General features: G+C 36.4%; 1 long non-coding RNA gene across 11 annotated transcripts in view; it reads left to right on the top strand.

Moving 5' to 3' along the window:
- The window catches only part of LOC141502777 (uncharacterized), a 104,890-nt gene that overhangs the window by 64,526 nt on the left and 16,031 nt on the right, over positions 1-24,333 (top strand). For 8 of the 11 annotated variants that reach the window (XR_012472649.1, XR_012472643.1, XR_012472640.1 and 5 more), the window contains one exon: positions 2,744-6,041. The exons of 1 other annotated variant lie outside the window; for it this stretch is intronic. This is a non-coding gene — a long non-coding RNA (uncharacterized LOC141502777). Of the gene's footprint in view, positions 1-2,743; positions 6,042-24,333 lie in introns of those variants that run through there. 2 more of the 11 variants (XR_012472639.1, XR_012472644.1) reach the window with 2 other exon arrangements.

Raw genomic sequence — 24,333 nt, 5'->3', positions numbered from 1 at the left:
AATCTGAAAAAAGCAAAATGTCAGAATTAACAGGGTGATGGGTCATAGTAGATTTTCAGAGCTGGGTTGTGTCTTACACCTCAATGCCATCCTTGAGGAGATTTTTTTTTAATGTTCTCAGTTGACCAAGGCATGCAACAGTTATTTAAATATAATTTATATCAGATGATGTTGATGATCTGAATTAAAACTCGGGTGCTAGACCACAGAGCTAAAGGTGTAAATTTAAAATCTAGTCTCATATGTGGCTCCAGAAATAGAAACAATCCTTGACAAGATGTAGGATTCCTCATACTGCCCTGATCAGGTAAGGCTGCTAGCAATATTGTTGTTATTATTACTAAAAGATGAAGAGTATTAATTGCTATAAAGGAATTAAGTACAACGGATTTTTAAAAGGAGATCATTTATGCTATCAGTTTGTTAGGTTTTTTCCCCTAAGACAATATGCAGTATAATAAGAGATAAATAAATAAGTAAATTTAAAAACCCTAACATGTTATAAGAGGTGTGAGCCTTAGAACAGATATCTTAGTTTGGATTGATTTAGAAGAGATCTGGGGATAGAAACTATTAGAGTTTGGAGAACAGTTTTGGCTCTGCATGTCAGAGCCTTCAGTGGATATAGAAGACACTATATCAGTTCTAGAAGGATTCATAATAATATCCAAGTTTGTAGCAATTTTAGAATCAAAAAGGCCTATGCTAGGTGGGCCTCCCCTAAGCGTGGTTATCAAATGTGAGGAAAATCATAGAACACAGATAACAAAACACAGTTGTCCTGTTCAATGTGACCTTAATACACAGTACATCCAACTTGGGAGCTGCCATATAGAAGAGGAGAGCAGAGCTGGCAGGACTCTCAGAACACATAAAATATCTAGGAAGAGGTTTTGTTGTTATTGTTTTTGTCCTTTTCTAGTCTATTCAGTGGGCCAAGGTTTTGGGTGGGACAGAGATATTTTAGAGAGACACAGGGAGAGGGAATAATTACATATATAGTATGATTTGCAGTTCATATTTCAATATAGTTTATATCAGTACAATGGGGATACACAGAATTAAAACTAATTTCTGGAACTACACAGTCAAAAACCATTGGCTAATCTAGGTCCAAAAAAAGGAAGGAAAAGAACTCAACCAAAAAAAAGTAATTCCATACAGTGTCTTGATGGGATAAGTATACTATAAATATTACTATTATCATTAATGAATTGGGAGGATTTCTTGAAAAAAAATAAGAAAAGAGGATTCAGAGGAATGCTATTTGTGATTTTAAGCCACTGTTTTGCAAAGACAGATATGTAGTGTTATAAAAACAAATAGCTAAGTGAAAAGAAAAAAACAGACTTAGAGGAGATTTGAGCTTGTAGAACATAAAATGTCATGACTAGAAAGGTCCCTTGAAGCTGTAGAAGTGAAAAAGGAAAGGAAAACCTGGACTCTGAGAGGAGGGAAATGTTAGAACACAGAAGCATTAAGGCTAGTAGGGTCTGGTGTGGGCTTGGTTCACTTTTCAAGAGGGTGGATAGCACTCAGAATGGACAATTGCAGACCTGTGGTATCAGACTAGGCTCTGTCAAAACTGGGAGCTCACATAGAAGCCAGAATATCATATCTCAGAGGCCATCTAGAATGTCCAATGTGTAAACTGGAAGGTAATTTCAAATCAAGAGTCCCTGAGCCTCAAACACAGAATGTCAAATGAGGTACGGATCTTAGGACAGAGACACAACATAAGTTGTCTTCTTCATCAGGACCTTAGTCCATCTAATGTCAGGTTTGGGAGTAGCCAGAGAGAAGAGAATGGCAAAGGTATTTGAATCCTTAAAACAAGAAATGTCAGAGGCAGAAGAACTCTGTAACACAGACTGTGTCAGAACCAGCAATGACCTTAAAATCACAAAATGACAGACCTGGGAAGGGCCTTAGAAGAAATAGTATCAGATTTAGAAAGAAAATCTTTTTTGGAAAGGAATTTTTAAACAATTTTTTTTCAATGAACAAGGTGTTATAAGGGATAGGTAAAACTTAAAATTAAGTCTATTTATGGTTGAAGATACAATATATGTTTCAATATAATTTATATCAACAAAATTATGATGTCCTGAATGAAAAGTTAGGTCCCAAACCATACAATGGGGAAAGAAAAACATATGGAACCTATTCTGGCTCCCTCACAAATGTAGGAAAGAAATGGAGAAAAACTGCTATGATTATATTATTACTATCATTGTAAATTAATCAGTACTATTTATTTTAAAAAATAAGGTAAGTACACAGGATATTCAAGGTTTAAAAGATACATACCATTTATGACTTTCAATAATTCTACCATTAATACATATAAGTAATGATATAAAACCAAATAAATGAAAAGAAAAAAAATCTTAGCATATTAAGAGAGGGATGCAGCCTTAGAACATTAAATGACAGTGTTAGACCTTTAGAATATAGGAAAGCCTTAAGAACACAATGTCAGGAAAAGGAACAGCCTTAAAACCACAATATCGGAGCTGGGAGGGCTCTTAGGATACAGATTATCTGAGCTGGGTTGGTCCTTAGAAGACACGTCATCATTGATGGGAAGGAAGTTTTGTTTTTAAAGGTGCTCAGTGGTCAAGATGTTAGGAAGGACAGGTAAATTTTAACATCGATAAAGTATCTTTATGGCATGAAATTCAACATTTATTTGAATATAATTTATATCAGCACAATAGTGATGCTCTGAATTAAAACTCAGGTCGTGAACCACACAAAGAGGAAACGTGAACATACTGTGCCTAATCTGACTCCCCCCCTAAAAAAAAAAAAAGAAAAGAAAAAACCCGACAAAAAAAGTAATCCCATGCAGTGCCTTGAAGGGTAAGACAGCTGTCGCTATTCCTATTATTCTTAATGAATGGGGAGTATTTATTGAAAAAAAAATATAAGGTAAGTTCACAGAATTTAAGTGGGACAATATTTGGGATTTTAAATAATTTTATTTTTAAGAATTGTATCTAATATAATAAAACTGAACCAATAAATGAAAAGGGGGGAAAATTCCTTGACTATCAAAAAAAGGGAGGAGCCTTAGAACCCAAAATGTCAGGGCTGGGAGGGTCTTTAGAATATGAAAATGAAATGAAAATGAAAAGAGAACATAATGGCAACTGGATAAAGCTTAGAGTAGAGAATTACATCACTGGGAGAGTAGTTATAACTCTGAATGTTAGAGGTTTAAATAGAAAATAGACTATCTGACCTTGGAGGGTACTGAGACTATCTCAGCTTGAAGGCAGTTTTAAACTGAGCCTTGACCTTGAAAGGGCCTCCATTCAGGTATATGGAAAGAGAGAGGGAGTTTAGAACTCAAATTTTCAGACTTAGTGACATCTGAGCCTATAGAATGTCAGACCTTGAAGTAGCCAGAGGAAAGAGAATAGCAGAGCAGGGAGGGGCCCTTGGGGATATGAGAGCCAGGAGACATTTTCTAACACAAAGTCACCAAGTGGAGAGTGTCCTAGTCGAGAGAACACAGATTGGAAATGAGCCTGAGAACATATGCTAGCATCCATGAGAAGGCATGTTGTTGATGTGTTCAGGGGTCCCAAGATATTGAGAGTCACAGATAAATTTAAAAGACCATAACAAATGTTCTTTATGGTATGAGATTCACATATATTAAAGTATAATTTCTAGTAACGTAGCAGTGACTCTCTGAAAACAAACTCAGGAAAGGTGATAATACAATGCCTTTAACAGCCCTTCCCCCCCAGCCCCACCCCTACCAAAAAGCCCTGAAAAAAAATAATTCTATTTACTGCCTTGATCTGGTTAGGCTATCAGCATTCCTATTGCCAGTGAATGGAGAGTATTTATTGGGGGAAAAATATAAGGTAAGTATGTATGCAAGATTTGAAAGCAACATCATTTGGGATTTTAAATTATTGTATTGTTGAGATACATATAACGTAGTAAAATTAAACTTAACAAGTAAGTTAGAAGTAAAAATACCCCAGAATATGAGAGAAAGGAGGGCCCGAGAACATAAAATGTCTGGCAAGGATATGTCTTTGAAGAGGATAAACTGGAGGTTGGAGAAAGTTTTTAATATAGAATTCTAAAAGCAAAGTGACAGTCCAGACTCTAAATGTCAAACTAGGGAGTTGATAGGAAAGCCAGAATATCAGACCTAGAAGAGAATGTATAAAAGAATGAAAGAACTTAGAGAAGATTTGGAATCAAGAAGGCCTGAGCTGAATGGGAATCTGAAACCTAGAACATCAACCATGGAAGAGCCCATAAAACACAGAAGGTGAGAGAAAATTAGTATTTTAGAATGAGATAGTCTGATTCCAAGGGAGCAAAGTACACAGACTGGCAGGTTTGGTAGTAGCAGAGAAGGGGATGTCAGAGCCATTAGGTGACGTGGACAAGGCACATCAGCCTTAGTAAGGCCCTTTGAAAACAGAATGACAGAATTAGGAGTGGCCTTCACACCACACAAGGTCAGGACTTAGAGGGCTTTTAGAAAATAGATTGGCAAATTTGAAATGGTCCTGAGTATGCCCAATAACAGCCTTGGAAAGGGATTTTGTTGATTTACTCAAGGGTCTGAGCTATAGAGTGAAGCAGGTAAATTTAAGCAATAATAAAATATATGAGATGCAACATATGTTTCAGTATAATTTATAGCAGCACAGTGATGGTGCTCCAAATTAAAATTTTGATTCTCAATCACATTGCCAAAGGGAAAGGGGGAGATGACATTCAGTGCCTTCTCTTACTTAGGGGAAAAAATCTCAAAAAGGGGCTTGACAGAAATAGTCATTCCAAATAATCTGGTCTGACCACTGTTTCTATTCCTATTAATGGTAATGAACGGGCAGTGATTATGGAAACAAGGTGGTAAGTGCACAGGATTTAAAAGACACATTTTCTCTTTTAAATCATTATTTTGATAAGAATCATATGCAATGTAATAAAAAATAAGTAGATAGTAGAAAAGGAAAAAAAAAATCCCATCAGCCAATTGTGGCCAATTCTAGGACTGGTAGCGAGGGGCCTTAGACTATCTGGGTTTGTGAGGCCAGAAAACTTATAATGGAAAATTTCAGAGCTGAGAGGCCAGTCAGTATTCAGAATGATAGGCCTGGGAGTAGACATAGAAACCAGAGGATCAGTCCTGGCGGGATACTTAGAACACAGAATTTCAAGAAAATAATCAAGAAAACCTGAATTAGATGAGGCCCTGATCCACCCTAGAATATCCAAGCTGGGAGGGCCCTTTTAGGCCAAAGATGTCAAACATTGGGCATGTCCACAAAACTCCCCTTTGCTTCCCTAACCAGATTAAAATGGAATTGGGAAATACTTAACAAAATCAATTTTAAAAATGCAGTAAAACATAACATTGAATTTAAAATCAAGTCAATGTGTGGTACTTGGGGATCCTTATGTATGAATTAATGGCCCTCATTTTTATTTAGCTTGACAACCACTTCCTTAGACCACAGAAACTGAAAGATGATCAGAGCCTGCAAGCACAAATTGTCCAAGTCGTTGGGATCTTAGCAAACCAATGGCAGAGCTGACAGTAGTTATAAAATCATAGAGATATGAATTTCAGAGCTGGAAAGGCCTTTAGAAGAAGGGAATCTTAGAGCCAGGAGAGTCAGCACTAAGGGCTTCCTTAAAATCCCAGGATCTCAGAGCTGGTAGAACCCATAGAAAAGAAATTTTGAGATATGGAAAGGGCCTTAGAATACATAATGTCATATGTGGGAAGGAGGGTTGTTTTGTTTTTTTTATTTTCATTTAACCATGACATAGGTATTGGGAGGGACAGGTAAATTTATTTTAAAAATACAAAGTATATTTATGGTATAAGATGCAACATATATTTCAAATTCATTTCTATCAGCACAATTGTGATACTCTGAATTAAAACTCAGGTCCTGAACCACACAGCCAAAGAAGAAAGGTGAACATACAGTGCCTAATCTGGCTCAAAAAAAAAAAAAAAAGAAAAGAAAAAAAATGAAAAAAAAAAGTAATTACATGCATTGCCATGATGGGGTAAGACTGCTGTTGATATTACTATTATTGTTAATAAATGTGGAATATTTATTGAAAAAATAAGGTAAGTACACAGGATTTTAAAGAAACATCATTTGAGATTTTAAATCATTGTATTGCTAAGACAGATATATAATATAATAAAACTGAATAAGTAAATGACAAGAATAAAACTCCTAGACTATTAGAGGAGGGAGGGGCCTTAAAATGTAAGCTATCAGGGAAGGACGATCTAAAGAAGCTAGAATGGCTGAGCTTGGAGTTGCATTTCAGGACAAGATATTGGGTAGAACTTAGAGACCTTCAGCCCTGGGTTGCCAGTTTGGGTCTGAACATCAGATGTCAGGATATCAGATCTAGAAGGGGCTGCAGGATGTGAAGGAAGTTTAGAATCAGACCTGCTTGAGCTAGATGGGGCCAGGGAATTTTAGAGGTGGAAGGGAATGGGAGATTGGTTAGAGCCTAAGAACACATATTGTAAGAATCATCATTTATATAGGTGCAGTGATATTATTCTGAATTAAACTCATCCTAAACCACACACCCCACAAGGAAAGGTGAAATATAGTATTTTATCTGGTTTCAAAAAAATTAACTCCATGATCTGTCTTGTTCTGGTAAGATTGCTTATTGACGTTTGTATTATTGGTATTGAATGAGGAGTATTTTTGAAACAAATAAGGTAGGTGTTAAATATTGATAAGAGACATTTAGGTGTTAGAAAAGAAAAGAAAATGTAAGTGAGAAGAAAAAACAGACTATCATACTAGGGTATAACCTTATATCATAGAATTCCAGAGATTTGAGGGTCCTTAGAACATAGTTTTCTGGAATAGAATATGCCTCTCAATATAAAATGTAGGAGCTGCTACAGAGTTTAGAAGGTAGTTAGGGTTCTGTTTGACAGAAGTTGAAGTTGACAACACAAAAGCCGATATCAGACGGGGAGGTCCCTTACAACAGAGAATGTCTCAGCTTGGAAGAAATTTAGAAACAACAGTGTCTGAACTCAATAGAGCCCTAGAGCTTGGAATATCAGAATTTGGAGAGACCTTAGTTTCCAGAAAGTAAAAAATGATCTGATTCTGACAACACAAATTAGGCAAGTCATTGAAAGGTTAGTCAAGAAATTTTGGGTCTGGGAGAAGCCATAGTGAAGAGATTGTTAGAGCTGGCAAATGCCAGCTAGAATAGATAGGATAGAATATCAAAACCAGGAAAGAATTTGTTTTTTAAATTTAGGTGCTCAGGGGCAAGGTGTTAGAGTGATAGGTAAATTAAAGAAAACAATAAATAACAAAGAATATTGATAGAATTAGAACATATGTTTCAATATAATGTATCAGCACAATAGTGATGCTGGAAATTGTAACTCAAGTCCAGAACCCCACAGAGAAAGAGCTAAGGGCTTGGCTTCAAAAAAAGTAAAAAAAAAATCAACAAAAAAATAATTCCATCTGATGATTTGGTGGGGTAAAACTGCTGTTGATTTTACTATTATTGTTATATGGGGACTATTTATTGTAAAAATCAAAACAAAACCAAAAACTAAGGTAAGTACACAAGATTCAAAAGGACACCATTTGTGATTTAAAATCATTATTTTTGGTAAGACATATGTAACATATTGTAATAAAACTGAATAAATAAATGAAAAGAAAAAATCCTAGATTTTGAGAGAAGGGAGCAGCTTTAGAACATAAATATTCATAGACTGTCTAATCTTGGTGATACCTTTCGAGAAAATATATTGGAGGTTGGCTAGAGTTTAGAATAGAGAATTTCAGCACTGAGACAGCAGATCCAGCCCTGAATATCAGAACTAGGAGTTGACACAGAAGCCAGAATATGAATCCTAGGAGGCCCTGTAAAACAGAATATATCTGAACTTGCAGGCAATCTGGAATCAAGAATCGCAGAACTGAATGGGGCCCTAGAACCAGAAATACCAGAGGTAGAAGGGCCTTTAAAAGACAAAATGGCAGTTGGAATGATCCTAAGAACACAAATTGTTTGAATCAGTAGAACCTGTAGTACACAGAATCTTAAACCTTCACCTAACCAGAGAGAATGTGTGAACTGGGAAGGCACATAGAACAAGAGATACCAGAGCTAAGAAAGTTCTGCTTTATATCAACCCAATGATGATACTTGGAATTAAAATTCATGACTCCAGACCTAGCCAATGAGGAAAGGTTAACATTCGGTATCCAAAATAAAACCAAAAAAGTAATTTCATGTATTGTTTTAAAGGGGCAAGGCCACTGTAGATGCAATTATTATTTTTAATGAGCAAAGAATATTTATTGGAAAAAAGTTAACGATTCAAAAGGAATATCTTTTTTTTTATTTTTAATTACTGTACTGAGACCTTTATGGAATGAGGAAGGAGGGAATTTTGGACAAGATCTGGGAAGCTCTTTACAAAATAGAATATCTGAACTGTTGGTTGACTAGATCCAAGAATAGAGACTTTCTGCCCTGGGAAGGCAATTCAGGCTTTGAATACCAAAATTGGAAGTTGACAAAGAAGCCAGAATATCAGAATTGTAAGGACATGTAAACAATGAAATAGCTGAACTTGGAGGGAGTTTAGACTCAAGAGTGCCGGAGTTTCATGGTATACTCAAAGTTAGAATATCAAGAGTGAGAGGGACCTTAGAACACAGAAAGAGAGAGGTCAGGGCTTTGAGAATATCAGGTGATCAATTTGGTGGGATCTTGAGCATATAGAAGGTCAGACATGGGAGAAACCTTAGAGGACCCTCAGGCAAGGTGAAAACAAGGGAAATCAACCAGGAAAACCCTTGGAACATAGATGTCAGGATTAGGACCCTAAAACCGGAGAGTGTCAGAGCTGAGAGGATTTTAGAACAATTTGTCAGGGCTGGAATGGTGCTGAGAATGCACACTGTCATAGTTTGGCTTATGTGCTGTGGGAAGGAACAGGTATATTTTTTAAAATTATATTTAGAGTGAAAGATGCAACATATATTTCATGATGATGCTCTGACATAGAATAAATGCAATGAATTACAAAACCAAAATGGAAAAGTGACCATGCAGTGCCCTACCCTGTTGCCAAAAGAAAAGCAAGAAAACAAAAAAAAAACCCAACAAAAAGTATTTTTATGCAGTATTTAGAAGGCTAAAGATTGCTGTAAATATTATTGTCATTGTTAATGAGAGGGCATTTTTAATTGAAAAAATAAGGTAAGTAAACAATATTGAAAAGAGAAACTATTGTGCTTTTAAAGAATTATACTACTAAGACATATAATAAATTGTATAAATAAGGAAAAGAGAAAAAGGACCCTAGAATATTTCTGAGGAAGGGGGGATCTTTAAAGATAAAATCAGAGGACTGGGAGGTTTATGGAATACAGTTTTTTACTGGGAGCTACTTTTCACAAACCTATATTAGAAGTTAGAGCTTAGAACAGAGACTTTCACTGTAGGACAATATTGAAGACAGAATGTCAGACCTTGAAAAATATGTCAAACATTGATTGTTATAACATGAATGAACTTGAAGGCAAGTTTGCTTCAAAAGTCCCTGAGTTAGATTGGATCTCGGAACTTACTCTATTAAACCTTAGGAAGGACTTTAGAACAAAAAATGTGAAAGATGGTCAGATCCAGAGAACAAAAATTGTCTTAACTCCATAGAATGTAGGACCCGGGAGAAGCCACAGAGAAGAGAGGGTCAAAACTGGCATTAAGAACAGGGGTGATACCTTTCTAGGAAAACCCCTAAGAACAGACAATTTCAGGATTCATTTTAGCCTATCAGCCAGACAGAGCTGAGAGGGCTCTTAAGGACATAGATTATTAGACTTGAGATGGTGCTAAGAAAACACAGTATCATCACTGTCAAAGAGTTTTTCTTATGTGCTCAGGGTTCCAAACTATGAGGAGGGGGAGGTAAATGTCAAAAACAATGACTAAAGATAGTTTTAATATGAGATGGAACATATATTTCAATAAAGTTTATAAAAGAACTCTGAATTATATAATTATTATTATAAAAGATGCTCTGAATTAAAATTTCTTGAAACACAACTAAATTGGATAGTTAAAATATATTGTCTTAGCTAACTCAAAAACAAAAAAACCTGTTTAATTCCATGGAAAAACCCCCAAAATATTCTGGTAAGACTACAATTCACATTATTTTAACTGGTAATGAATGAGAACTATTTTATTGGAACAAATTGTTTCAATAAAAACCTACTTTGCAAAATGGGATACCATTTATGATTTTCATTCATTATATTGCCAAGATGTATGTAATTTACTAAAATAAAACAATAAATGAAAAGAAAAACAACCATTGAATATCATAGGAATGAGGAGTCTTTAAACATAAAATGACAGAGCTGGGAGAGTCTTTAGAACATAAAATGTCTGATATATAAAGTGCATTTCAAGATACTATATTCGAGTTTGTAAAGAGTTTAGATTATACAATTTCAGACCTGGGAAGACAGGTGGGACGTAGAATGTCTGAGTTTAGAGGAAATTTAAAATAAAGAGTGCTCTGAAAGCTAGAATAGAAAAAGTGCGAGACACTTTAGAACACAGAGACTGAGCTAGAGCTTGAAATAAGAGCTTGTCTGAAACCAGGAGAAGTGAGCACATGCAGTATCCATCCTGGGGAAAGCCAGAGAACATAGAGGAAGAAACAGAAGAGTGAAAACTCTGGTGGGGATCAAAGAAGGCAATATTTGTAAAGCACTTTTGCATGGTCCCTAGTAGCTAGTAAAAAAAAAAAAAGTTAGATGAACTACTAAGAAAGTCTTTAGATTTAAAACAAACTATGTCAAGATATATTGAGATATCTCTTTAAAAATTGAGAATGCCAGAGCTGAAAGTTTGAACATACAGTATCATTGATAAGGGGTCGTCTCAATGTGCTCAGATGTACAAGTCATGAAGAGGGCCAAGAAAAGTTTTAAAATAATAATAGAGTATACTTGTGGTATATAGTACAATATCTGTTTCAATATAGTTTAATATCAGCACAATGGTGATGCCTTGAAACTAAAACTCATGGCCTTTAATTCACATAGTAAAGGTGGTCATACAGTGCCTAATCTTGCTTCAATTTTTTTTAAAAAAAGGAAAAAATAATTGAAAGTGCGGTAATTACATGCAGTGTCTTCAAGGGTTAAGGCTCCAGAGGATATCACTATTACAGTTAATGGTCAGTCTTTACTGAAAACATATAGACTCTGAATAATAAAACTGCAAGTTGACAAAGCTGGAATCTGATAACACTGGATAGGCAAAACATAGAATATCATTAAATTAGTGAACTTGGATGAAATTTAAAATCAAGGGCTAGATGAGGACTTGGTACCTGAAATGTCAATGGTAGGAGGACCTTAGATCATAGAAAGTGGTAGAATATTAGAGCCAGAGCACAGAAATTGTCTGATTTTTGTGGAATATGAGTACACAGAATGAAAGGTCTGGGAGAGGCTAGAGAGAAGAGAGTATCAGAGTAGTCAGGAAACTTAGAAAAAAAAAAAAGATATCAGAACCAGGAAAGCCATTACAATATACAGTGTAAGGAGTAGAATTGGCTTTTAAACATCAGTGTGTCAGAACTAAGGAAATTCTTAGAACCAGATTATGGTCCTGAGAACACACGATAGATACCATTGCTTAAGGTTCCATTTATGAGGACAGACAATTAAAAACAATAAGAAAGGATATTTAAGGTTTTACATGCAGCATAAGTAAAAATATAATATCAGCAGAATATCGATGCTTTGGTTTCATAACCAGGTCCTGAAACATACCCCAGCTGCCTGAAAATCTAAAACAAAAATTAACAAACTAATTCCATGCGCTGTCTTAATTAGGTTAAGAATGTTATTGATATTCCATTGGTATCAGTAATGAATGGGGAGGTATTAAGTGCTCAGCTTCAAAAGGAACACAATTTATGATTTTAAATAATTTTATTGCTAAGACCAATATGTAACACTATATTCTAACACTGAATAAATAAGTGAAAAGGGAAAGGAAAAACTTTAAATGTTATCACTGTGAGGGAACTTTGACCAAAAAAAGTGAAAAAGTTGGGGAGAGTCTTTTTAGCACATAGGTTGTCTGATTTGGAAACACAATGAAAGACAACGTATTTGAGGTCAGATAGAAATTGGATTGGGGAATTTCTGGACTGGGATGGCAGGGTGGACTCAGAAGCCAAAATATCTAAGAAGGTCTGTAGAACAGAATGCCAGGTTAGAGGCAATGTAAAATCAAGAGTGTCCGAACTGCATCGGGCCCTCCTACCCATAATGTCAGACGTTTGAGGGACCTAAAAACTCATAATGTGGGAGATACAGCCAAAAAACATTGTCTTATTCAGTAAGTCTTAGTTACAGGATAGGTGAGGCTCAGATGAATCCAGAAAGAAAGGGATGGCAGAGCTGGGAAGGCACTTAGAAAAACAACTTATCAGACCTCCAAAAGCTCTTAGAACATTCCGTTTTAGGACTAGCTTTGGTCAAAAATAAACACACACTGTCAGAGCTGGACTGGCTCTTAACATGTAGATTATCAGAGAACTGATGGTCATCCAGAGAACACATGATATCATTGCCAGGAAGGAATCTTGTCCAAATTATGGGGAAGAAAAGGTAAATTTAGAAAACATTCCAAACTCTTTATGATATTAAATATAAACACATTTCCTTATGATGTCTATAAGCACAGTAGCGCTCCTCTGAATTAAAACTCATTCATATCCTGAATCAGATAGCCAAAGGAGAAACTTTAAAGTGTAAACTGGGTTAAAAGGAAAACAATGAAATGAAAAACAAATATAACTGGCAAAAAAAGTGAAAGCATGCAGTGGTTAAAGGGAGTAAGACTACTTAGAAATTACAATTATTAATGAATGGACTGAATATTTTGAAAAAGAAAAAAGGTAAGTACCCAGGATTCCCAAGGAAAGCAATCTGTAGCCTCGAATAATGTATAACTAATACACATATATCATTGAACATACTAAAACGGATAAAATAAATGAAAAGGAAAAAATTGTAAAATATCAGAAGGCAAAGGGTTTTGAATATAAAATAAGAAGGAAGGGTCTTTAGAAACTATGATAACTGACATGGAAGGACCTTCTGAGGGAATCCTGGAGGACGGATAGAACTTAGCATGGAGAATCGCAGGGCTGGGCTAGCAGACCAGGCTCTGACCATCAGAACTGGGAGATAATAGTATCCAGAATGTAAGACTTGAGAGGGAATGTCTACTATAGAATGTCTGAGAGTTTGGAGACAATTTAGAAACAATGGGTCTTTTGAACCTAGAATATCAAACTCGGGAGTGACTAAAGAACTCATAAAGTGAGAGATGGTCCGAGCCACGGAAGTGTAATTGGCCAACCCTCCAAGATGGGAGCACACAGGCATAGCTGACCAGGTAGACAGAAGAAAAGATAACACAGGTTTTCACAGTTCCTATAGTCTAAAATCTCAGGACCAACTTTGGCCATAAAACCTCACAATACAGGGCCCGGCAGGGCTCTTAGGATATGGATGATCAGCTCAGATGAACCCGAGAATACACAAAAAGGTTTTTGTTTCTGTACTCAGAGCTTCACCAGGTAGATGGAAAACAACAATGATAAAGTGTGCTTAGAATATGAGTTAGAACATAGAATTTATATCAGCACAAAGTTGATCTTAATTAAAATTTATACTCTTCTTCGCAGAATCGGAGAAAGGATAAGCATCCTGGGCCAAACCTGATTCTGTTTTGTTTTGTTTTTAAGAAAAGCAAAATAGTTGCATGTAGTATCTTGACAAATTAAGGCTACTTTAGATATCATTTGTTATTAATAAATGATCAGTATTTTTTGCAAAACCTAACCCTAATTCAAAAGAAAAGCAATTTGTACTCTTCAATAATTGTGTTGCTAATGTATATCTCTATAATTATATAATGTGTGTGTGTGTGTGTGTGTGTGTGTGTAATTTAATATAGTAAAACTGAATGAGTAAAAAGGAAAACAACTCTGGAGAAAAGAGAGGAGATGATTCTAAATGGTAAACAGTGGTTCTTGGAGAATAGTGTCTGACTTAGAGGTGTCTTTCGAGGGAATATATTGGGAGAGTGAACAGAGCTTAGAATGGGGAATATCAGTGCTGAATTGACAGCCCAAGCTTGAATAGCATAAATAAAATTGACATAAAAGCCAGAAAACAACATCAATGTCTTAACTTGGAGGCTGTTTAGAATCAATGGGACAGGAGTTAGAATGAGAATTCCTAGTAGGCTTAAGATCAAAGCAAGTGAGAGTTGGCCAAGACCAGAGTATTGAAACTACTTGATTCAGTAGGATCTGAGCATGCAAAACATCAGTCCTGGGATAATTCATCAAGAGAATGTCAGAGCTGGGAAGACAGTGATAGAGCACAGAATGTCAAGATTAGGAGTGGTCTTAAAAGCTCTGGCAGATGGGGGGGGGCTTAGAACAGATGATCTTGGGCTCATTATGATTGTGAGAGTATACAATACTGTTTCAGGAAGAGAAAAACCCTAGAATATTGGAGAGAAAGGATGACGAGACAGCGGCATTCTTTAGAAAATAATAGAACATCTGGTTCGTCAAGAGAATATACTAGAGATTGTATAGAATTTAGAATTTCAAGGCTTGGATAACAGGCTGGGTTCTGGGTATCAATACAAAGAGTAGATCCATAAATCAGAATGTCGGAAGTAAGAGAAAGTCTAGAGCAGAAAATGAATAAGCAATTTAAAATCAAGAATGCTTAAGGTTGGATAGGAGCAGGGAGTTTGGACTATCCAACGTGGGAGAGATTCTAAACTACAGAAGGGGTCTTCGTGGATTGTGAGCCCGAGAAGGCAAAGAGAAAGAATGTCAAAGATGGCAAGGCAAATAGAACAGATGATAGCAGAACCAGGAAAGACTGTAGAACTTTCAGTAGTATCACTAGGAGGGACCTTAAAACCTCCATATGTCAAGAGTGCGGAGAACATATAATAGGAAAGCTCAAATGGTCTCAAGAGTTCTCAAAGTCATTCATTACTAGGAAAGAGTTGTATTTCTATGCTCAGAGTTCCCACTTATGAGGAGGGACTGAAATTGAAAAAAAAAAACATTCAGGGTATGACTTGCAACATGCTCTGGTATAATTTATATCAGCACTACACCAATGTTGTGATTTTAAAATCTAGTCTTGAGATACAGCCAGTGAGGAAAAGTAAAAATGTATTACTGTGGCTGAAAAATCCCAAAATAAAAATACCCTAAGGAGGAAAATTAATTTAACTCACTACCATAATCTGATGAAAATATTATTTAAATGACATTGAATGCTTGCTGAAAACAAGAATTTTCATTACCCAGTTTTAAGAGGTTCAGTATTAATTAAAGTAAATAAATAATTGTATTTCTAAGAAAACTGGAGCAATTTAATAAAGCTGAGTAAGTGAAAAGAAAAACTTCCTTGAACACCTGAGTTGAAGGGTCTTTGAATACAGAATCACAAAATCAGGGGAGTTTTTAGAACATAGTTTGTCAGACTTCTAGAGGCATTTCAAGAGAATTTTGGAAGCTGGATAAGGGTTAGAATGGAGAATGTGTAGGGGATTTGTAGTCTAGGTCCAGAATGTTAGAAATGGGTTTCAATAGAAGCCAGAATGATAAACTTCTGTGGGCATGCAGAACAGACAATGAGTGCTCGGAAGCAATTTAAAATTCTTAGTACCTGAGTCAGATAGAGCCCTGCTCCCCATAATACCAAAGGGGAAAGGCACCTTAAAACATTGAATGTGGAAGGTATCCAGACCCGGAGAACAGGAGTTATCTGATTGAGACTGAGCACACAGAATGCAGACCTGGGAGAAACCAGAGAGAAGAAAAGGGGAGAGCTGGCAGAGAACTTTGAGGAAGGGTTTGGGCCATCCAACACTACAGTGTCAGAGCTGAGAGGTCTCTTGAAACAGGGATTAGCAGACCTCAGATGGGCCTGCAAACATGCAGTGTCATTACCAAGAACTAGGTTTCTGTCCTTAGAGTTACACCTTAGTAAATTTAACCAACAAAAAGAAGTGCATTTAGAGCAGGAGATACAAGCTATAGTTCAGCATAATTTATATTTGCATAATGATGAATGAATTAACTCATGTTCTTTTTCACTCAAAGAGGAAAAGTGAACATGCAAATGCATAATTTGTTGCCAAGGAAAAATAGGAAGTTGAAGAAAGGAAATAGAGATTTTTAGCATTAAGACTGCTTACTCGGGGCGGCTAGGTGGCGTAGTGGATAAATCACTGGCCTTGGAGTCAGGAGTACCTGGGTTCAAATCCGGTCTCAGACACTTAATAATGACCTAGCTGTGTGGCCTTGGGCAAGCCACTTAACCCCGTTTGCATTGCAAAAAAAAAAAAAAGACTGCTTACTACAATAGTAACTTTTTGTTAGAGAATATAAGAAATAAAGAATACAGGATTTAAAAGAAAAATAATTTATCCTTTTAAATGACTATTGAATTTAACATAACTAAACTGAAGAAATCAATGAAAAAGCAACCTGAAAGTGACTGGGATCAGAATTTTTAGAAACTGCAACTTCTGACTTGGAGCTATCTTCCAAAAGAATATATTGGAAGACATATACAGCTCAAAATGAAGAATATTGGCTGAGGGGCAGCTAGGTGGCACAGTGGATAGAGCACTGGCTCTGGAATCAGGAATACCTGAGTTCAAATAAGACCTCAGACACTTATTACCTAGCTGTGTGGCCTTGGGCAAGCCACTTAACCCCATTTGCTTTGCAAAAACGTAAAAAAAAAAAAAAAAAAAAAAGAATATTGGCTAGGATGGCAGTTTAAACTTTGAATGTCAGAACCGGGAGGCGGGATAGTATCTAGAATATGAGACTTGAGAAGCTATGGCCAACATTGAATGCAAGGGCTTGGAGACTATTTGAAATCAATGGGGCTGGAGCTAGATGTGTCCCTCCAGCCTAGAAGACCAAACTTGGAAGGGATTTTAGATCATAGAAAGTCTCTACAATCAGAACCAAAGAGCTGAAATTATCCGATTCCATGGGGTCTGTGCACCCAGAATGTCAGACCTTGGAGAAGCAGGGCAGAAGAGAATTGCAGAACTATCAAGACAGGTAAAAGAGGTGATGTCAGAGTTAGTAAAGCCTGTAGAAGATAGTCAGAACCAGGTATGGCCATACATTCATATGAGTTAGGATGGCTTTAGAACATGGATTATCAATGCTCAGATGATCCTGAGAGGACACAGTATCGTTTCTGTTTCTGTATTCAGAGTTTTAACTATATAGAAGGACAGCTAGATGTAAATGACAACATTACGTATGTCCTATATAAGATATAATGCCGTTCCATTTATATCAGCCAAATGGCGACCCCCTGAATTAAAATTATATCCTGCACAGAAAAGTAAGCATACCCTACCTAACTAGGTTCCATCCACCCTTCAAAAAGAAAAGGAGAATGGTAACTGTGAAGACAGTAATTCTATGCATTGTCCTGAAAGCTTAAGGATGATTTAAATATCACTTATTACTGAACTGTCAGCTTTTATCTGAAAAAATAGGCATAGAGAACTAAAATGAGAAAGAAATCACATTGCTTACATATGTGCAGTTTAATATAGAAAAAGTGAGTGAAGAAGTGAAAAGGACAAAGCAGCCTTAGAATATCAGAGTCAGGAAGAGAATTCAATCATAAAATAAGAGAGCTGGAAGAGCCTTTAGAAAATAGAATGTCTGACATGGAGGTGCATAAACCTGGAATATCCAAGGTAAGAGGGAGCTTAAGATACATTCACAAATAATGAGAGAACAGTAATTATCTGAGTCCCTAGTCTGAAAGAAGCTCTAGGAGAAGAAAGTGTCAGAGAAGTGGGGAGGGGAAGTTGAATAAGTAATGTTAGAGCTAGGGAAGCTCTTAGGACACACATGTTACTAACAGTCATAAAACCAGTCTCCGAGCTGGGAGGGCTCTTAGACCACAGATTCTAAGAACTCAAATGATCGGTCCCACAGTATCATTACTGGGAATGAGTTTTGTTTCTCTGCCCAGTTTCTACTTATGAGGAAATATAGATAAAAGTAAACAATGATTTAAAAATTATACTTAGGGTATAAGATGCAATGTAGAATACAGCATAATTAAATCAGCCCAAATTGAATTAAAACATATCACAAAGTTGTAGAAGAAATTTGAATATATAAAGCCTAATCAAGAATGCAGTGTTTGCGGGGTGGCTAAGCAGTGCACTGGATAGAGCACCACCCCTGGACTCAGGAGGACCTGAGTTCAAATCTGACCTCAGACACTTATAAACGACCTAGCCGTGTGGCCTTGGGCAAGTCACTTTAACCCCATTGCCTTGCCAAAAACCTAAAAACAAAAATGCAGTGTTTTCAAGGAGTAAGGCTGCTGTTTATGTTACTGTAATTGGTAGTGAATGGGTAGAATTTACTGGAAAGAATAAGGTAAGTGCACAGGATTCACAAGGGAAGGAATTTGTTCTCTTCAACATTTATATTGTATGAACGTGCTGTGTAACATACTAGAAGTCATTAAATAAGTGAGGAGAAAAAACCCTAACAGATCAGAGGAACAAAATATCTAGTCGGGGAGAAAGTTTGGCAAATACAGCATATGACTTTAGAGGTGTCATATAGTGGAAAGTGGATATAATTTAGAAGGGAGACGTTCAGGGCTGGAGTGACAGGCTGGGCTCTGCACATGGGAAGTGGCAGATGCTAAGGACTTGAGAAGGGATGCCCAACATGGAAAGCCTGAGAGCTTGGAAGCGATTTAGGATCCTTGGGGCCTGAGATCAATGCCATTCCATTCTATAAGCACCTACCATGTATCTGGCCCTGTGTTAAGTACTAGGAATACAAAGAAGTAAAAAGAAAGTTAGCCCTGCCCTGGAGGAGCTCGCAACCTAATGGGAGGAGAGGACAGATCAGAGGAAGGTGGAAAATGGTAGGGAGGGGAATGTTGTAGGAGCCAGGAGGAAGGCTGGGAAATCTTGTTCCTGGAGTTGTGAGCTACAATCTCCAGGTCTAGGTTTTTACCAAGGAAAGCTATGGGTGAGTTTATTGCTCCCTTCTCTAGCCCTCCAATCAGAGGAGATGTTCTCAGAGAGAAAAACAGATTGGCTTATTCCATGGGATGTGAGCAGACAGAATGGAGGGCCTGGGAGAAGCCAGAGAGAGTAGAATGTCAAAGCAGGCAGAGTATTTCGAGGATCCGAGCCAGGAAAACCCATAGAACTAGCTTTGGCATGAACCTGCATTGTCAGAGTTAGGAGGGCTCTTAGAACAGAGATGATGAGAGCTTGGACGGATCTGAAAATACACAGTAGTATTGCTGGGAAGGAGTTCTATTTCTGTGCTTAAGAGTTCCAATGTGGGGGAAGTGATGACTAAATTTATAAATCATCATCTATATATCTTTATTTCCATAGATGTGGTGTGACATGTAACATGTTTTGATATACTTTTATCAGTATGATACGTGATGCTCTGATTTAAAAGTCAAATCCTGAGACCTAGCCAGTGAGGAAAGGTAAAAGTATGTTACTTTAGCTGGATGGTAAAAGGAAAAAATTAAAAATATGCTGAGGGACAAAAAATTCCCTGCACTTTCTTACTATTATGATATTCCTATTATTTGTAATGAATGAGGAATCTCTTCTTTTAAAGAGAAATAAAAGTACTCAGTTTAATAGAGACACCATTTGTGATATTGCTAATAGGTATATGTAATTTAATATAATAAAACTGATTAAGTAAAAAAGGAAAAAAAATGCCTTGAATCTAACTGCAGTGATAGGATTTTTTTTTAAAAGACAGCTGGTACATTCTTTAAAAGATAGATTTTACTTGGTGATGCATTTCAGAGAATATAGAGCCTAGAGAGAGCTCAGAATGGAGAACTTTTGAATAGCTATTGGCAATCTAAACTTAGGATGTTAGAAATGTTTTCAAATAGAAGGCAGAATATCTGACTTCAGAATAGGAATGAAGAACAAATAATATCAGTGTGAGGGACCTTAAAAACACAGAATGTGGAAAGTGCTCAAAGCCTGAAAATCAGAATTCTGATTGAGTAACATATGAACACCCAGAATGTCAGGCCTAGGAGAGGCCCCAGAGAAGGGAATTTCAGAGCTGACAAGTAAGGACTTTAATAGAAGGAATATTAGATCTCAAAAAGCCCTTAGAACCAGCAATGCGGGTCTAGTTTAGGCCATAAAACTAGGAATATCAGAGCTGTGCAGGCTCTCAGGTCATGGATTAGCATAGCTCAGATGATTCTGATAACATACACAATCACAAACTATATGTAGTGTATGGCATGTCAAAGATGTTCCTAATACTTTCTACTAGTGCCATGCTGAGGCACTGAATTAAAATTCAGATCTCAAAACCCATCCAATGAGACAAAGTAAAAATATGTTACCTTTGCTGGCTAGTTTTATCATCAGAAATGAATGGTGGGTGTTATTGCTGTTAGATACCAGTTTGAAAGGGAACAACATTTGTGATTTTAAATAATAGCATTGCTAATATTCCATTTAACATATGCAAAGGGGCAAATGAACCTCGAATATCACCAGACAGAAGAATTTGAACATAAAATGACAGTCTTTAGAACTTAGAATGTCCAGCTTGGAGATGTATCACAATAGAATATATTGGGGACTAGAAAGAGCTTTTAATGGAAAAGTTTTGCATGTGTATGTCAGTCCACACTCAGGATTTTGGAAGTGGATTTTCAGATAAAAAAAAAATTTGACTTGAGAGAGTACAGAGAACAAGTTACATCATCGTGTAAGGGACCTTAAAAACACAGAATGTAGAAACAAGAGTCATCTGATAGAGTGAGATGTGAGCACACACAGAATGCAGGCCTGGGAGAAACCAGAGAAGAGAAGGGGTGAGCTGTCAGAGAACTTTGAGGAAGCACCAGAAGAGCCAGGAAAGGTCTTAGCACATACAGTTTTAGGACAGGTTTGGGCCATCAAATTATACAGTGTCAAAGTTGGGAGGACTCTTGGAATAACAGTTATGATAGCTCAAGAACATATAATATCATTCTGGGAAGGAGTCTTGCTTATGTGCTCAGGGGCCCAAGTTAAGGGGAAAGCAGATTAAGTTTTTTTAAACAAAATTAAATAGTATACTTATGGTATAAAATATAACATATTGCAGTATAATATCGATAAGGCATAATGGTGATCCTTTGAATTAAAGCCCATGTCCTGAATCACACAATCAAAGTGAGTATTTGAATATACAATGCCTAATCTAGATTAACAGGAAAACACTGAAAAGGAAAAAGGAAAAACATGGGATTTTTCTAAGGGTTTCTATTATTGTTAACTAGTGGGGCATATTTATTGGGAGAAAATGCGGTAAGTATACAGGATTCAGAAGGGAAACAATTTGTGTTTTAAAATCATTGTGTTTATGTGTGTGTATGTCATTTAACTTATTTACACTGAATAAATAAGTGAAAAGGGAAAAATTTCCCTTAAATAACACTGTAGTGAGGGACCTTTGACCATAAAATGACAAAACTGGTAAACAGATGAGTGTCAGACTTGGAGATGCAGCTTAAGAAGATATATCGGAGAAGGGAGAAAACTTAGAAATGGAGGTTTTCTAGACAGGGATACCAGTTCAGACTCTGAATGTTAGAAATGGGTTTTGAAATGGAAGTCATATTTGGGAGGGCATATGTAAAATTTTAAATGTCTGAGCTTGGAGATAGTAGAAGGTTCCAGGGCCTCCCACACATGATATCAAAGGTGTGGGACTTTACAACACAGAAGGTGGGAGATGTTCCAAGCCTGAGAACAGGAGTTCTCTGATTGAGTGAGATGACAGGATACAGAATGCAGACCTGGGAGAAGTCAGAGAGAAGGGTAGAGCCAACAGAAAACATCAAAGAATGGCTAGCAGATCCAGGAAAGGCCTTAGTGCATTAATTTCAGGACTGATTCGGGCCCTCAAATCACACAGTGTCACAACTGGGAGGCCTCCTAGAATACTATCAGAACAGAAAGCAGGTCCTGAGAATACCTAAAGTCACTGTTGGAAAGAGGTCTTTTTTCTGTACTAAGGGGTTCAAGTCTTAGGAATGGAGAGTTAAATTTAAAAAAAAAATTAAATTATATTTATGGCATGAAAAGCAACAGGTATCCATATAATACCAATATGCATAGTGATGATCTTATAAACAGGCAACACAGAACTTTGACTATACCATGCTTAATCCAGATTTAAAAGAAAAAATAGAAAAAATATAACTGATAAAAAAAAGTAATTGCATTATTTAAAAGGGGCAAACCCCTTTTATAAACATGATATATTAAAATATAAGACTATAGGAATCAGAAAAGAAACAATTTATGATCAAAATAATTATATTCCTAAAAAAATCTGGCTTTTAACACACTAACACTGATTAGGTAAAAAGAAAACCGTGTAGAATATTAGAGGACAAAGAAGCTGTTGACCATAAAATAACTAAACTGGGAAGGTTTTTAGAAAATAAGATGTCTAACTTAGAGTTGCCTTTTAAGAAACTGTATTAGAGGCTAGATACAGCTTAGAATGGAGGATTTTCAGGGCTGGGATGGCAGTCCAGGCTCTAAATATCAGAACTGGGAGTTGACATAGTATCCATAGTATCCAGGATATGAGACTTGAGAAGGTATGTTCAACCTAGAATGTCTGAGCTTAGTGGCAAATTAGAATCCAGAACTGGAATGAGGCCTTCTCATTGGGACCATTGAACTTAGGAGGACTCTAGAATACAGAAAGTGAGGAATATTTAGAGCCTAGGAACAGAAATAGTCCCATTTCAAGGGATGTGAAGCATACATAATGTCAGGCCCAGCAGAAGCCAGACAGAAGTGAATGGCAGGGCACTGATAAGAATGAATATTTGAGGTATGAAGTCTTACAATCTCAGGACTAGCTTTGGCCATAAAACTGCTCAGTGTCAGATTAGTTGAGTTTTGTTGGGCCTAAGAATACTGGCTAGACAGATGGAGCACTCACTGGCGCTGGAGTCAGGAGGACCTGAGTTCAAATCCAACCTCACACACCTGATACTTATTAGCAGTGATTGACTTAATAGTCTTGCCCCCCCCCAAAAAAGATAAAATACAGTCAACTCAGTTCACTTCAAAAACCCTTTAGTGACAAAAATTTTACAAAAGTGAATGTTGAAAACTTCATATGTAAATGGAAATAATGAAATACTACTAGAAAAAGTGAAACAAAAAGAATACTGGCTAGAAGTCTGGTTTGTTTCTATGCTCAAAGTTCCAATTGGGGGGGTGAGATTTAAATTTTAAAAATATATAAAAATGTATTTTTGAGTATGATACACAACATAGGTTTCAATATAATTTCTATCAGTACCATGCTTATAAAGTCATGTCCCAAAACACAGCCATTGAGGAAAGGTAAAATAATACCCTAACAGGATAAAAAAAAAAAATCTGAAAAAATGTATGTGTTTGCACACGTGTGTGTGTGTGTGTGTGTGTGTGTGTGTGTGAAATATATATATATATATATATATATATATATACGCAAATTCCTTGTAGTGTCTTAATGTGCTAAGACTGCTGTGGATATTTCTATTGGTAATGAGTAGGGAGTAGTTTGACTTTTTGACAAATAATTGACAATTTTAATAGGGATGCCATTTGAAATTTTAAATAATTGTATTGTTAATACACATGTGCAATTCAATATAACAAAACTGAATAGATCATTAAAAATAATCATTAAAATATAATTTAAAAAGGAAAAATAAAAACTCTTAGAATGATGAGGAGATTTTTGAACTTAAAATAACATAGCTAGGAGATGTTTTAGAATATAAAATACTGACTTGGAGATCCTTTGCAAGAGGATATACTAGAGACTGACTAAAGTTTAGAATGGCAAATTTGTACAGTGCCCTGGTGGTCTAAGCTCAGGATGCTAGAAAAGGGTTTTCAAAAAAGGAACTAGAATTGCAGACTGCGGAGGGGATGTAGTAACATCAAAGGGGTGAGGGACTTTAAAATAAAATGTGGAAGATGTTCAGAATCTGCAATCAAATTGTCAGGAAATGTTAGAACTTAGAGAAAGGGCTAGAAGAATACACAATATCAGAACTAGTTTGAACCATCCAACCTTACAGTATCAGAGCTGGG

Source organism: Macrotis lagotis, chromosome X (genome assembly GCF_037893015.1).
Source record: "Macrotis lagotis isolate mMagLag1 chromosome X, bilby.v1.9.chrom.fasta, whole genome shotgun sequence".
Taxonomy (NCBI): Eukaryota; Metazoa; Chordata; class Mammalia; order Peramelemorphia; family Peramelidae; genus Macrotis; species Macrotis lagotis.
Note: the sequence above shows the minus strand (reverse complement) of the source record. Positions and strands in the feature narration are given on the sequence as shown.